The sequence below is a fragment of the Passer domesticus genome, chromosome 15 (assembly GCF_036417665.1).
Source record: "Passer domesticus isolate bPasDom1 chromosome 15, bPasDom1.hap1, whole genome shotgun sequence".
Lineage (NCBI taxonomy): Eukaryota > Metazoa > Chordata > Aves > Passeriformes > Passeridae > Passer > Passer domesticus.
Genome location: NC_087488.1, coordinates 11,995,437 through 12,011,097, shown reverse-complemented (window position 1 = coordinate 12,011,097; position 15,661 = coordinate 11,995,437). Strand labels below are relative to the sequence as shown.

Here is a 15,661-nt window from a genome sequence, read left to right as displayed (position 1 = left end):
CTCTTACCCATTCATTTCTACTGAACAGCACTGGAGGGGTTTATATGAACCTTTTCTTCTGATACTTGGTGGAGCCTGGGCAGTGTCTGATGGTGAAGTGATGCCCAAAATCCCTTATTACATGGGGCTTTGGGGAGCAGATCCACCAGTTTGCATTGCCAAATTCTCCAAGAGGTACCAGATACCAAAACATGCTGCCTTGCCTCACTGCCTCACCACTTCATCACCAGCAGCTCCTGAAGAGTTTTATCTACAACTGCTGTGGGCCCAGCAGTTCTTCTCCTTAGGAAATAAAGTCCTTTGTTAGTTGCCTCAGCACTGCCGATGTTTCAGGATCGCTGCAGCATAATCCACATTTAATCCTCAATTGTGTTTCCTGCAGTTAACCCCTCTGCTAATGCTGGGGAGCTCCCAGAGCCTGCACTGCTCCTCTGAAGCTGCAATCCCTTCCCTGCTGCCCTCTCCTCTTCTTTCTAGGAGGCTTTGCTGTATAGATGTTTCACCTAGGTGCGTTTTTACCTGTCCTTCACAGGGAATTTCTTCTCTTAACTTGCTCCTTCAGCACTTACGAGGCAGCTGGGGGAAAGCTGACCTTGGGAGACAGGGCCAGCTGCACAGAGGTTGCCCCACTGTGTCTGTGGTGGGAGCAGGAGATGGGCTCCTGGATTTCAGCAAGCAAAGGGAAGTTACAGGACTACAGCATGTTGAATCACCTCACGCCGAAATAAATCCTGACATAATAAGCCCTAATACCGCCAAAGAAACTATTACAGTCAGTTACAGAAATAATCCACATTGAAAATCAGTGCAAATACCTCTCCCCAGTGGAATGACATGGCTCTAGAGGATCAGTTCCAGTCAAAGATGATCATTTCATGTTTACCCAACAGATGAGGGCAGCTCCAAAAGTCAAATGTTTGTTGCCAAAAAAGCTCTGCCTAAGTGAGATTTTGCCACCTCTCATCAAAGATTTGCTTTTAAAAGTGATGAGCAAGTACAAAAGGGAAGACCATGAAAGGCAGAGATCAAATCAAAGTCCAGAAGGCTGCTCTGACTCTCTCTTACACCACTGCCTTCACTCCTATCAATTCAATCAATTTGCAGCAGCAAGGGCAGAACAAACACCAACCTGATTGCTTCTTTAGCAGAAATTTTTTGGGTTTTCACAGGCTAATGGCAAAATTTCTCCTAGCCTTTGCCTGTGTTGCTGCTGGTCTCGGGGATTTTAAGGCAGAACCCAGTCTGCAAGTCGCTGGTTTTATCTACAGCATCAGCTGGTTGTGTTTTCAGGGCTGTAGGTGTCTTGGCATGTGTGGATCTGGCCAGTGGTGTGTACATGCTGCCTCGTAGCAGTGCTACTCTCTCAGATGAGCCTGTGACACAGGACCACCAAGCTGCTGAGCTTCCTGCTGGAGAGGCTCACGGGTTGGTTTAGAAAGCAGATTACCCAGAAAGACAAGGCAGAGTAGCAAAAAAACAGGGGCTGTCATTTTTCCCTTGGAAAAACATTTACTTTCTTAGGAAAAAAACCCAAAAACTAATTTCACGGAAACAAACAAACATACACCCCCAAGTTCCATTAATTAAAACTTGAAGCCTGTCACAGGGAATTTTGATAAAAACGTTGACATTTTGCAAAGTTGCCCTTGGACAAATCATGAGCACTGAAAGCTCTGAGACAGGGAGACTGTGGAAAGTGACTCTGCGCATGCCGGAGCGTTTGGGAAGGACATTCATCTTCCTGCAGTCAGGTGTGTTGCTAACTCCGTGATGTTTCTCATGTGTTTGTCCTTCCCGTATCCACGTGCGATCTGCATTGCACGGGGCTGTGGCAGGACTGTGAGAAGGCCAGGAGAAGGTCGTGTGGCTGCACACAGGGAAATGCAGCGTGCCCTGGCACGGCTCTGCGGGCTCCAGGTGCCGTTTGGAAAGGAGGCACTCTGTGCCCGTGTGCCTCCTGCTGCTGGCACACACACGGAGCTGCATCACTTCACAGAGCCCAGCACACATTTTTAAACTGGCCCAGGGTCAGGGATGCTGGCTGGAGCAGCCAGAGGTGAAGCAGAGCTCTGAGATTTTGGGTTACTCGTTTGTTCCGTGGGGATTCGTGGAGCCGCAGGTTGACGCAGCGCCCGCAGGTCCCCAGGACACCTCCAGAGCTCAGGGCCTCACACAACAGGATGCTTCCACCTCGTGAGTCAGAAATGCTGGGGTGCTGAGGCTCTCTCCTGCTTAGGAGAGTTCTGATACATCACCCCTGGCTCAGGTCTCAGCTGCAGGCAGCAGCTCTGTTCATGCACACACGGACCCTTGGCCACCTCAATCATCCATCCAAACCAGAGGAGACACACAGGGAGGAAGGACCTCACCCTCCAGGTCTGCCCTGGGGCTGATCTACATGTGAGGAGCCGCTGCCTTTGGACGCCACAAGTCTCATCTCAGCCTCATTTCCCCCTTCTCCATCCCCCTGCTTCTCCCGTGCCTATGGGAGCACTCAGTTCACACTAACAGATCTGAGCGTCCCCGGATGATTAAAGGAAGCACTGCCTTTTAAATCGCTCTGATTGGGGTTGACGGCTCTGTGGAATTGGACACTTGGCTCTAATGATGTGTGAAAATCTCCCTGCTGTGACCCGTCGTCGTTCCAGCTGTGGAAAATAAGGAGAAAGGCAGAGGAGGAGCACTAAAAAAAACCCTTCAGTGGGAGTGCCAGATCAGACAGAGGTTTGTCAAGCAGGACAGTCCCTCTGGGGCTCTGCCCTGTGCCTGCATGAGGCTGGGAGAGGTGGCCCTGCTTCACAGAACTGATGGGGATGTGTGTAAATGTGTCACCACCGGTGGCAGCAGATGGATTGGAGTCCTGGTCTAGTTCAGGTCAGCATGACCAAAGCATCTGAGCCACTCTGGAAGCTCACTCCCAGGCAAGGAATGCCTGCCAGTTTCATGGGCTCCATCCTGGCTCTGGCTGGTCCCACCAATATTCCCATGCTGGCGTTGGGGGTATGATCCCAGACTGAGGTGCAGCTGGTGTGTGCAGGCTGCTGGGCACTGCCGTGCTGCTGGAGCGTTGCTCCAAGCTGGGACTGCTCTGGTGAGACTGTGGTGAGCTGGATCCAGCCCCAGGGACAGGCAGGCATGACCAGCCTGCAGCACAGCACGGTGGCTTCAGTCGAGTCCCACAAGCATGGTAAGAATCGTTTCAGGGAGCAAAACACCTCATCCCTGACACACAGGGGACACCAGCTGACACCTCCTGGGCTCTCTCCTTCACTGCTGCTGCCAGGGGACCAGCCAGCAGATCCCTGTCAGCCCAGCCTGTTCAATGCTTTTTGTCCCCAACACCTTCCCCTGTTATTAAATCCCTGATGACACCTGAATTCAGAGCAAATCTGGCCATGCACAGTCTAATCCTTCCTCTCCAGACAAACTGGATTCTTAGAGGCCTTCCTCGCTGAGATTCACTGTTCTGTGGCACAGGGGAATGTCCAACTGGGCTCTGAAACAAAGGATGAGTTTCCTCAGGCTCAGATGGGGCTAAACAGAGGCATGGGGGGAGGCCGGAGGTGTCCTGCAGCGAGTGACCCTCAATGTGACATTGATGGCTCTTAATTCCTAAGCCTGCTTTGGAAGGATTTCAGTAGATCCAATTTAATCACTGCAGCCTCTTCATCTCCCCTGTCTCAGCTCAGGGTAATGTTGTGCATTCTCCTCCACCGCTTTTCTCCAAGAACTGGCCACCCTCCTCTCCCTCCGGGGAGCTCCAGCGTGTGGCCACCGAGCCCTTCACCTGCTGCACGGTGCAGGGCTGCCAAAGCCACAGCTGCCCTCGGCCTGTTTACTACCACACAGCTCAAACAGCATCTGCTTAATTTCCTGTGTCTGTGGGAGGACTCGTTGTCGTGCTAACGAGGGGCACAGCTCCCTGCAGGTGCACCCACCACCTCCCCACGGCTGGGCTGTGCCGTGCATAGCATTAAACATTTAAGCGCTTGTCAAAATGTTGTAACTATTTTTTTGTCTTGTTCCATTAGCTCCATTTCCAAAGGCCACCACTGGAACTACTGAACATTTATTTCTATTGAATCCAGCTTAGAAGTTATGATCTGAGGAAGCAGGAGACAGGACAGTATGTTCTGCGGCACCGGCTTTTCCCCACCACCGCTCAGCTGAGACACGTTGGCCTTTGAAATATCATTTTTATTCCTACCTTAGAAAAGCTAAAATAAAGAGATTGACTCTTCCATCTGGTTGATTTGCTTCTGCTGTTTAAATAAGATACATAAATATCAGCCAGGTGGCTGCTCTGTGTAAGTTTTGGGGCTGTGTGTTCACACACCCTGCACCGTTTGTGGCACCAGCCGTGGAAACTGGATTTCCTCCCCAGGTACAAAATAAAGTGTGGTTATTACATGATTTTCCTGTTGCTAGAGAAGCACACATGAATCTTCCTCCCTCACTGCCTGTGCATGAACAATGTCTCATTATGCAAATACTAGGAGTACTAGACAAAAAGCACAGAAGAAAGCCAGTGGAGCCAGCAGTTTAGAGGGAGTGAAACGTGGGCTGTGGGGATCAATGGTGCCCAGGTTTGCTTTATGTTCACTTTATCAGCAAGAAGTACAGAGCAAGAGGGAGTTGCATGGGGCTGGGGACACCTGCAGCCCCCAGGGACATTGGGGAGATGCCCAACACATCAGCCCTTGGCCACAGAATCCTGCACCAGGGTCACTGCAGGACTGAGCTCCCCCAAGCAAACCCCACATTTGCACGAGGGAGCCGGGCTTGCTGCAGGACAAGGGGACACGACTGCTGGTGGCAGCCCTGCAATCAACAGCCTCGCTTCCTTCAGGGTAAAAAAAGGGAAATCTAAAGCCTTCTTAAAGACTTCCCTGCGTTTAAGTTCTTGCTATTTAAAGACATGTGAGAGCCAGAGAGTTCCAGCCCGGCTGCCTGTGCCTGGATGCTTTGCAAAGTTGTAATCCCCGCTAGTGACATCATGGGCCGTTGCCATGGGGATGTCACAAACTCAGAGCTGTGACTTCATCACAGCAGAGATCGGCAGCAAGGGAGGCAGTGCTTCCCAGTGCCTCTGGTAATTAGCAAACTGGCATGGAAAATGAGGATGAAACACACAGGATAGGGACATAAAACCATTTAGCAAGTATCGTCTACTGGAAAGCATTCCCTCATGAGAAAGTGCCTCCTTAATGTATCCTGCACTCTTAAATAACCCACAAAAGGCAGGGAATAAAATAGAAATTATAGTGATTTGTTTTATTGGGCATTTCATTGAGTAATTAAGAGGATAATTATGAGAAGAAACATTAAAAGGCATTACTCTCAGCCTTCATCCTGCTTTAGAGGAGCATCCTCATATTGAATGTGCAGCATCATCCAACATTGTCCTGTGCCAGCTCGGGTTTCCCTGCAGGGAGGAAGGCATGCATGCATGTGGGAAGGGGTAAAAAACATCTCCCCCATGGCCTGACAGGATGCCAGAGTTCTCCCAAGAAATGCAGGGTGGGAGCAGTATGTTGCAGGGAGCAAACCCCACCTTCATGGTGTCTCCTGGCATGTGGTGTCACACCCTTGTGCAGTGTGTGTCATGCAGGAGGAGGCTAAAGGAAAAACTAGGGAGAGATCAATGTGGTGCAAAGTGCTCATGGGGCACCACAGCCAAGGCAGAGGTGGCAGAAGTCTGGAAATCCACCTGAAAGTTCAGCGTAAAGGTGACACTGCAACAGGAGGGCAGTTCTCACTCACCCCCTTCTAACAGCCATCCTCTATTGTGTCTCCTCACCTTTGGAAAATACGTACAGAACTATCTGTTTAACTAATCCACATCCAGACAGGACCCAGCACCACTCAGCAGACACAACTCAACCTAAGCTGCCTCTCTAAGACTGCCAGTAATTCCCTCAGATGAGGAAGCCTTGGTGCTGGCCAGCACATCCATGAAACACATCAGTGCATCAAAGATCTACTCAAGTCCTGAAATCTGCAGCTCCTTTCTGACCCCAGCACATCTCACTCCACCCCATTTATCCACCAGCACAGACACACTCCAACAGGAATGCCCAGGACATCAGGTCCCACCACAGGCTTCCTCCAGAGCCCATGTCACATGCTGGGGACCCCAATGCTCACAACACTGCCACCTTCTAAGAGGCCCCAGGTGAAAGCCAGCCCCAGCAACAGCAATTTGTCCACTTCAAGTCCCCAGAGGTCACTGCAGGGAGCAAACGTGGTGATAAGGGAAATGCAAACAGAAGTGATGGACACGATGAAGGCAAGAGCTTTACCAGAAACAACGACTCCCACTGGACAGGCATCTATAAACTGAGATGACAGATGAGCTAATTCCCACTATTTCCTCAAACCACTTGCACAGGTGGCAAAACAAGCAACCAACCCACCTAGATAAATGAGAAACCTGCAACATCACAGTGCTGACCAGTTGCCAAGATTTAAGTAGCCCTTAGGTCGTCGTTTGCTACAAAACATACATTTAGGAAAGCATGCTGGAGAAGGCTGGCATGTCTTAAACTGGCCTCTGTTGTCCTCCCTAGGGAGAAAAACCCTTTTTTCTCCCTAGGGAGATGGATGTGACAGCTATAATCTAGTTGCTATGCTGGATTTCAGGGACAGTGGCTTGTCCATGATGAGCCCAAAGCATCAGACAACTGTCAGAAAAATCCACATTCAGAAAGTCACCAACCCTCCCTTTTCTTGTCCTGGGAACCACAACTCCCCTCCAAACTCCCCTGCTCATGGGGAGCAATTTCCATCATCTTCAAAAGAGAGTAAAACCAGCTTTTTGGCTTCTGGCTGGCCCTTCCAGGCACGAGAGCAGCTTTCTGGGAGACTCGAGCGCTCAGCACAGCCCTAAAACAAGGCTCCTGTTTGAAGTGCATGGATTGAGGCTGGATTAAGAAAACCCAGGAGGAGTGCTTAGCTCTGCTTCTGCTCTAAAAAGGCTGCTGAGCAGCAGCAGCCAACGCAGCTTCATCCTGCTCAGCCCTCCATGGGATCCCTTCGAAGGGAGAGGGAAGCGGCAATTTCGGATGCGCGGCTCGACGTGATCCGGGAGCAGGGAATGGCAGAGAGTGTGCTCTGCTTCCCAACGCTGCAGGAGAGCCCAGAGAGGAACAGATCCTCCAAGAATCAGGAGCAGGGAATGGCAGGGTCCGTGCTCTGCTTCCCAGTGCTGCAGGAGAAACCAGAGGGGAGCTGATCCTCCAAGAACTGGGAGCAGGGAATGGCAGGGCCCGTGCTCAGCTTCCCAACGCTGCAGGAGAGCCCAGAGAGGAGCTGATCCTCCCTGAACCAGGAGCAGGGAATGACAGGGCCTGTGCTCTGCTTCCCGATGCTGTTGGAGCACCCAGAGCAGAGCTGCTCCTCCTGGGAGGCTGTGGGGGCACCCAGAGCAGAGCTGATCTGGTTCTCACTAAGAAGGAGGATCAAAAGCCTCCACAGGGGTAGGGAAAGAACAACAGCAAACGCAGGACAAAACGCCACCATTAACCCCCAGCAGAGCCTGAAGAGCCTTGCACTGCTTGGGTGCAGAGCAGGTCCCAGGCAGACACTTATCTGTGGTTTGAAACGTTTAGAGAATCCCTTCTGAAGTTTCCCTCTTGCAAACACCTTATTCCCCCCTCTAATCAATGCAACGAGCAAGCTTAGTGCAACACAAATAGGGAACAGAGGATGAAACAATTTTCCAGCCCATACCTGAAGGTGCATCCTTCTTTTCTCACCAAGCAGCAGGGAGGACGTTGCTGTCTCTCGGTAATTTTCCAACATCCTGTGTTGCAGGTAGATTTATGCACTGATCATAGTTGAAGCTGTTAATAAAAAAGTGCAAAGAAAACGGATTTTACTGTGAAGTGTAGGGCTGCTTTTCTCCCAGCTTTGCATTATCATGACTTCCTCCTTTTTTAATCTTTTTTTCTATGATTGACCATGTTTGGGGTTCAAAGCTTCAAAAATAAATCGCGGATCGTCTTTCATCTACTATGCATGAGAGAGTCAGAATCATTACATGGTTTAAATGGATATTTTGGGAGCAACTCTGGACCAAGCAGTTCCTGCTTTAACTGGGAGCCAGAGGGATGAAGCTAATTTGCAAATAATGTTACATGCTGGTTTTGCTTGAACGCAGGGAAAAGCTGCAGTGGCTACTTGTCATTCTTTGTGAGAAATTGAACAAAATGGAAATCAGTTCACTAGTTAAAAAAGAAATATATAGATATAAAAAAAAAATCTGCAGCAGACCAATTTCTCCCGCATCAGGGGAACATCCCAGGACTGCAATTAAGCTGTGGCTCAGCACGAACCCTACAGCTGCCTGAGCACTGAGGACAAACACACCGACCACCCTTTTCCTGGGAGCAGGTTTTTAACTCGGTGAGCTGTGAGATTTTCCACAGCTCCACTTGAGCCACTTCTTCCTCAGGCAGTTCAAAAGTCAACTTTCCCCTTCAGCATCACTCAGGCCTTCCCCCAGGAGCAGAGAGCTCCAGATTCTGCTGCACTGCACCTTCACAGGGAATCACCTATTGATGACTTTGTGGCTAGTGTCTACAAGGGGAAGCAGAGGAGCTAATATAATGTAATTTTCCATGTTTACTGCATTATTACAGTGGTTGAATCTGCTGATTAGTTCCCCTTTTTTTTTTTGCCATCTCGTCCTAAGCATCCCTTTTATTTTTGCCCTGCTTATCTGCATAGAGTCATTTATTCACATGGCTGCTGTAACAGCAAGCAGGGCCAAAGCTATCATTTCTCCTCCCTCTTACATTTTAATCTTGCAGACCTCAATCTCTGTGATACTGCTATTAACTTTGTCCATATCTGATCTAACAGGAACCTGCCATTATTCTTTTTTTTTGCCTTAAAAAGAGAAAGCTAATCTGAGCAAAAGATCATGGTGGCTGTGGCACTAATGATCCCTGGCATACCTCCTTGCAATGAACCCAGTGCTAGAACAGAGAATGTTTGTTTCCCTTCTCTCAACAGAACTTCAGGACTGACCCCTCATGCACAGGCAGCTCCCATGAATAAACAACATTGCCCCAATCTCCTGGGGGATCCATTTCTCTGCCAACTATCTCAGCATCTCTTCTTATTGTCTTATTTATCCAAACAGTGGAAAAACAACTCAAGAGGAGCCACTCTTCAACAACATGATTGTTACTGGTTTATTCAGATTTGCTCCCCTAGGAGCTAGGAAAGCCTCTTGCCCCAGTGGTTATTAACTGAAAAGAGAGTGGGGAAATTTCCTGTAATATGAACAATAACAGAAAAAATCCTCTTCCTTCCTGTTCTTTGAAGATCATGGCAAGACATTTTGCCCCCTGGGCTCCCTAATGCTTCCCTACTCCCAGCTCTGAGCTGTCACCCCAGCTGGAGACCATCCACTGAAGCACCAAGCCAAGATGCTCTGCATATGCCAACCACATCAGCCAGAAAGGATTTACTTGGGAGAGGCAAGGAGACAAATTGAGGAATCCCTCTACTCCTTTCTCCGGCATCCTGAGGTTTTTCAAACTGTGGTTGGTTTCTCACTGATTGTCTCACTTCATGTCCACAATCTGCACCCTCACTGTTGTTGTACCTAGGCCATGCTTTTCACCTCTGCTTCTAGAGACCTCCACGTGCCCCTCCTTTTCCCAGGAATATTATAAATAAATCAGGGGCCACGTTCAGCTCTTGGTCTTTGATGTAAGCAGGGATGTGGAACTGTTCAAAGACACACAGCAGGGCATAGGGTCTTGCCTGTCCCTTGTCCAGGATTTACACAGATGAGACTTCTGGAAATCAAACTGAGCCCTTCCTCACATCCTCTGCTGATTTGGAAAATCCCTTGCTCACAGAACTCACAGCTGCCCAAGCTGTAGCACTGCAGGAACCTGAGTGTTTCTTGGTCTGCAGGCACCCCAGCGTGTATTGTATTCACTGTTAATGAAAGATTAAATGTTCTAAAGAGCAATATTAATTTTAAAGCTACTAATATTCATCAGCTGTCCCTCATTCCACCTCACAAGCCTGAGAGCTGTAATGAAAGAGCAAATTCCAGCTCAGAGCATCTGTAAGCTGTGGTCCACAGCCCAGCTCCACAGCTCAAGGTCCCACAGGCATTTTCTGCAAGTAGTGGGGACCCTCAAAGATCTTCTAACGTGAGCAACCATAAATAACCAGAAATGTCAAAAAAATAACTCTGTTACCCTTGTGTTTGAAAGGCAGGACTAAAGCAAGCCTCCCAGCTCTGCAACACCAACCTGACTTGTCCTGTGCCAGTCTGCACCCCTGTGATCATCCCAGGAGCCCAGGTTTGCTCAGCAGCAGCCACAGCAGTCATTAGATGGTGATAATTTAGTTCCAAGAGAAAGTCTGCATTTCCAAATGTGTACCTTGCCCTCCTCCTCATTGGGAAAATGCAGCTCCTTGCAGGAGCAAAAGCCAAACAAAACTCACAACAGACCCATCCCAAATCAGTTCTCACAGGACAGGACAGGGTATGATCACACAACACCCACCTCACCTCCGAAAAGTGGCATTTTCCCCCATCAGAGGTGCTCCATCAGCACCAGGAGCAGGGCCATTTCTGCCCTGAATCCTCCAGCTACTCAGTAGGACAAGCAGAGCAGGAAGCCACCAGCCCAGGCAGGGGATCTGTGTGTCAGAAGGGCACATGTGCAGGTACAAAGCTTCCTTTGCACACCAGCAGCTTTGCTGCTGCCTTGGCACATCAGCACTGGTGGTGAATCACATCTCCTTTGTATTTCACTTGGAGGAACAGGGAGAAAGACGTATTTCACAGAGGAGAGTCACAAAGAGGCCCACCTAGGAAAATAGGCTATTTTTGGCACTATAATCCCTTTCCTGTGAAGAAGAGAGGGAGGCCCAAGAGACTGAAGGAGCTGCTGAAGCCCAGAGAGGAATCTGGTAGCAGAGCCTGGGGCATAATTCAGATATCAGGGACCAACAGCCAGGACTAAGACCCAGGTTTAAAGACTGCAGACCTGTGCTTCACCACCTGCCTGCCCACCAATCCTGCTGTGAGCCATGCCAGTGTGGGATGCTGCAGAGCGAGAAGGCAACCAGGAGCACTCTGTTTGCTTCCACAGACCTTTCCCAATCATGCAAAGACCTGGCTCTTCATTTGAGTGCTAATTCTCACTCTCTTTCATCCCAGTTTTTTGCAGCTTTTCCACAAATCCAGAATACATTTGAGCGATCAGCACAATGTTTAGTGAGAAAATCGTATGCTACATTTCCGCTTGGCATGATTTTGAAATGGTTAAGCTGTTAAGCCCTGAAAGGGAAGTTTTAAGAATACCGTGAATAAAAGAAGCCAAAAACAAAAATAAACCAACAGCAGCAAAATTAGAGCATGACATAAAGGAACCATTTGGATGGATCCTTTTTTCCAGAGAAATGGTGCATGCTGGCTGCTCCAATGTCAGGATCTCTGCAGTTGTGTGGCACTTGGACTTTCATTACAATGGCAGAGAAAAAAAGTGGAAAGTCATCACTAGCACACAGGAGAGGGAGGAAGTTTTCCTAAGTTGTCACCAAATCCCTTACAAACTTCTCTAAACCATGGCCACATCATCCCGGAGGCTCCCTTTGCCCCACTCTGCCCCTCAGAGCAGGAAGGGGCTGCCTGACACACACATAAGGACAGGCAGTGGTCCAGGGTGGGGTACTCCACCCAGAAATGCTTGTATACCCACATTTTCCAGACAAACTCTTCCAAGGAGAAGCAAATCCTGCCCCAATGTGTGTCTCACACAACACAGCCCCAGTGATGCTGGTCTAAGGACAGCAGGTTCTGCCCAGAGTGTTCTGGGGCAGGGGGGACTCCCCACCTTCACCCAACCAACTTAATTCACACAGTGCAGCGACAGCTGAGTGGCCCCTCTGTCCCCTGTGCCACCCAGAGGTCCCTCCTGAATTATGCATGGCTTTGCTGCTGTGCACCCTGACTCAGTGACTTGTGCAGCCAGATACTGGGCTGGAGGACACAGCTCAACCACGACCACTTTACACTGATTTTTGTCTTAAAATGTGATACAATGCCGGATCAAAAGACCTCCCAGAATCCATACATGTGACAATGTCCCACTCCAGCTGTGACACAAAGCATTAAGGTAATGACATCTGCATTCATGTCTGCTACTTTTAGGTCCACCCAACCCAGAGCAGCTGAGAGGAACAAGGGCTCTCTTCCTCCCACTCCAGCCTCCCCTGAGCCACTGTGAAGTGTTTGCCAGTCAAAGAGTTCCTGCAAGAGAGCCCTCCCTCCTGGGAGGGCCTGGATCAGAGACATCAGGTCAGGTCATCTACAAAGGTAATGGTGGGAAAAACATCATTCCTGAGCACACTCATGTCTGTGCACATCTGTGCAGAGGTCAGGCACGCTCTGGGTAAGGGCACCTCCTGTCCAGTTCTGTACCCTGACCCAGCTTCAGCTGGGAGTGATAAAGAAGATGAACAAACAGCCAAAACCAGCCCTTTCCTCCACGCCCTACAACTTCTCCAGCTCCTCCTTCTTTCTGAAGTGCCAAAGGATCTCACACGGGGTCTGCAGACACAGGATGAAGCCCATGACCTGTACCCCAAATACCTCTGCTCCCCCAGAAGGCAGGAACCTGAGCAGTCAGCCCCCCACCCATATCCACCCTGGGAGGAGTTCTAAGACTTGTCCAGACAAAGTCAACACCACTGAGCCACCACTGGCAAAAGTCCTGCTTCAAAAAAGAAACTGCACAGACCCAGAGTCCTCCCTCCTGCTTCACCCTCCTTGAAACTGCAGCTCCTCTGGAAAGCTCTCTGTCTCCACAAGCAGAAACTCTCATATATGATGTGCTGACAAAATGCTGGGATTTCATTTTTATTGGACAGAAAAAGCCCCCTCTGCACGTGCCCCTCCCCTGATCACAAACAGCATCTCTGCAGCTGCTGAGCACCCTGAAGCACAGCACACACAGGAGCAGGCCACAGCACATGGTGGCCTGCAGAGGACTTGGGCTGAGGAAAAAGCACAGGTGCTTTATTGCAAGTCAAGGGCCAGCACTTCCACAAGGAGGAGATTTTTACTCTGCACTGATTTTTATAGCACACACTGCTTCTGTGGTGTGGTCTCAAAGAGCCCTGCTTCTCCTCACTCTGGGAGGGAGCCTGGCAGCCTCATCCCAGGACACTGCCTACACTTCAGGCAGAGGGAGTAATTCCTCTGGGTAAGGTGGGTAAGAGCACAGTGCTGCTCGTGCTCAGGGATGCACTCACCTCCCACCAACCTCTAGTGCATGTGGGCTCCAAGTTGCCTTTTATTAATTCAAACTTCCTCCATCCCACTTCCAGGTGATCTAGTGAGATCCATGGGAGGCTGGAGCTGGAAATTCAGATGTTTTGCAGAATAATACCTAAACAACCATGCATCTCTTTTTCTCCTCCATCTGAAGTGCCATGTTATCAAATGCTAAAATTCTTTAAAGAAATTACTGGGCAAGTGTCCCTATTATTGCAGCACCAAAGAATAAAAAAGCACAGGGCAAAAGTAAAGCAGTGCCTGTGGAAGAGGACTCTTGTCCATGGGCATTTCTCCACACTGGCAGCCTGGGGACCCTCAGTGCAATACACAACTTCATGACAAAAGGTGCTGAGAAGGTGCTGGTGAAGAAGGGAAACTGTTTTTCCCTCCCTTTTGTTTTACAAGAGTTTCTGCTGGCACTGGCTCCTGGACATGCATTTCACCATGCCCAGCTGAGCATGTTAACCCAGAAGCACAGACCCAGGCCCTGCTGCCTGTGGGCTCCACTGTGGATCAGCTGGCTGATGAGGAAAAGGTTTGTTTGCATTGCTGGCATTTGGTATTTGCAGCATGCCCAGAGCACAAGAGTTAACCTTCACACCACACACTTTCCTGAATGCAAAATCCTCCTAGCAGCCCTCTGTGCCATCCCAGGATGGCAGGGCAAGGTCACAGCACCCAGCTCTGTCCCAGGCTCCTGTGACTCTGCTAAAGCCACCGTGGGCTGAAGCAGCCCTCAGGCTCCACTCAAACACATCAAGTATTCAGTCCTCAGCCAGGGAGCTGGGAAACACCAGGAGAGCCTGGAAGACAAGCAGTTGTGTTATCAGGCATTCATCATCAGGGATGAGAGCACACAACTCAACACGAGTGTCCTCCACTGGCTTCAAGGGCACACATGCATTGAAATTCCCAGCAGATTCGGGGATCTTGTTTGCACTTCCATCACAGCCACGGCCAGAAGCTCTGAAGGCTTTCCAGGCAAACCCAGGGGTTCCAGCAGGACTGGCAGCCTTGGTTTGCACCTGTGCAGGGCTTTGTGGATGCTCCTGGGAGAGTGATGCAGGGGGTTTTGCTATTTATTAATTAGAAGAGTGGTTTACGTATTTTAAATGGAAAGGTAGAGGAGATTTTCCTTTTTTTTTTCCTTTATTTATTTTTAAATTGTTCCAATCATCAGAACTTCTTGCCACAATGAACAACCAGACAGTTGTCATGTTACCTCAGATGTATCATGGCAAGCAGCTAATCCTGTTGGTCATAAATCATGTCCCTTTCAATCTCCATTATATAGCCAGAGCAAATTTGTTATGATGCATGTGTCATTACACACCAATGCCTTTCCATTATCATATAACTGGATACCCCCAAGGTTTGTAATTTGCAGTATAATAGTAATTTTTAAAGAACCATTGGTAATCAATAGCTCTCAGCATCACTGTCAGGATCATTTGCAAAACAAATAACAACACTGATCTCAACCAACTTTACAGGAGGGATATTTAATCCCCATGAACTGCATTATATGATGGATAAGCGAGGAATCCTAGACTATGTATCGTGTATTTTCCTTGGATTAAATATCACTTCAATCAATGTTGCTCCCAGCTATACAATGCTGTCTGTGTTTTCACTGGGTAATGCTGAAGTATTGTTTTACAAATTGACACCAGCTACGTGCTGGGCAACAGAACCCCACGGTGGGTGTGAGGAGGGGGCACAGGCAGGGGCAAGGCTGACGTGATGCTCAGGGCAGCAGCCAGCAAGGCTGTGCTGGGGGCACAGGGGGCTGCAGGGACCCCCAAACAGGGCACTGCTGCACCTTGACCACCACGCTGCTGTGGTGGGGTGAGCACGGATGGTCCTGAGCCCTGAGAGACTGAGCAGGGCACAGGTGATGCTCCCTCCCAGCGTGGGTTTGCTCTGCACAGACCTGCCCTGGACAGCAGAATGCCCAGCACAGCCTCTGTGCCACAAGGGAATGAGCAGCACGAGGAGGTGCAGCTCTCAGTCCACACAGAGCTGGGGTTTAACCAAGGCACCCTGTAACTCCACAAAATGCTGTGCAGTATCAGCTAAGAGGTTCAGCCATTATCTCACCACCTAACAGCAGCAAACACATTGTACTTATTGCTTTTGCTTTTCCTTCAGCATGCACAGGCAGAGGCTGGAATTTGGAAGGCAGCTGCATCCTCTGCCCTGCTGTGGTCAGTCTGTCCATCTGCACCCCAGGTCCTGACACCCTTCAATGCAGCTTTTCCATGTAAAAATGGGGGCACAAGCAGCTGATGCAGCCGGACCCTGTGCCAGCAGTGGATGGAGAGCACCCACAGGGACATCGCT

General features: G+C 49.6%; 1 protein-coding gene across 2 annotated transcripts in view; it reads right to left on the bottom strand.

The window, feature by feature from the left end:
* Positions 1-15,661, bottom strand: part of ELFN1 (extracellular leucine rich repeat and fibronectin type III domain containing 1) — a 103,772-nt gene that overhangs the window by 73,445 nt on the left and 14,666 nt on the right. For both annotated transcript variants that reach the window (XM_064390034.1, XM_064390033.1), the window contains exon 2: positions 7,732-7,844. The gene's annotated coding sequence lies outside the window, so the exon portion shown is untranslated. The remainder of the gene's footprint in view (positions 1-7,731; positions 7,845-15,661) is intronic.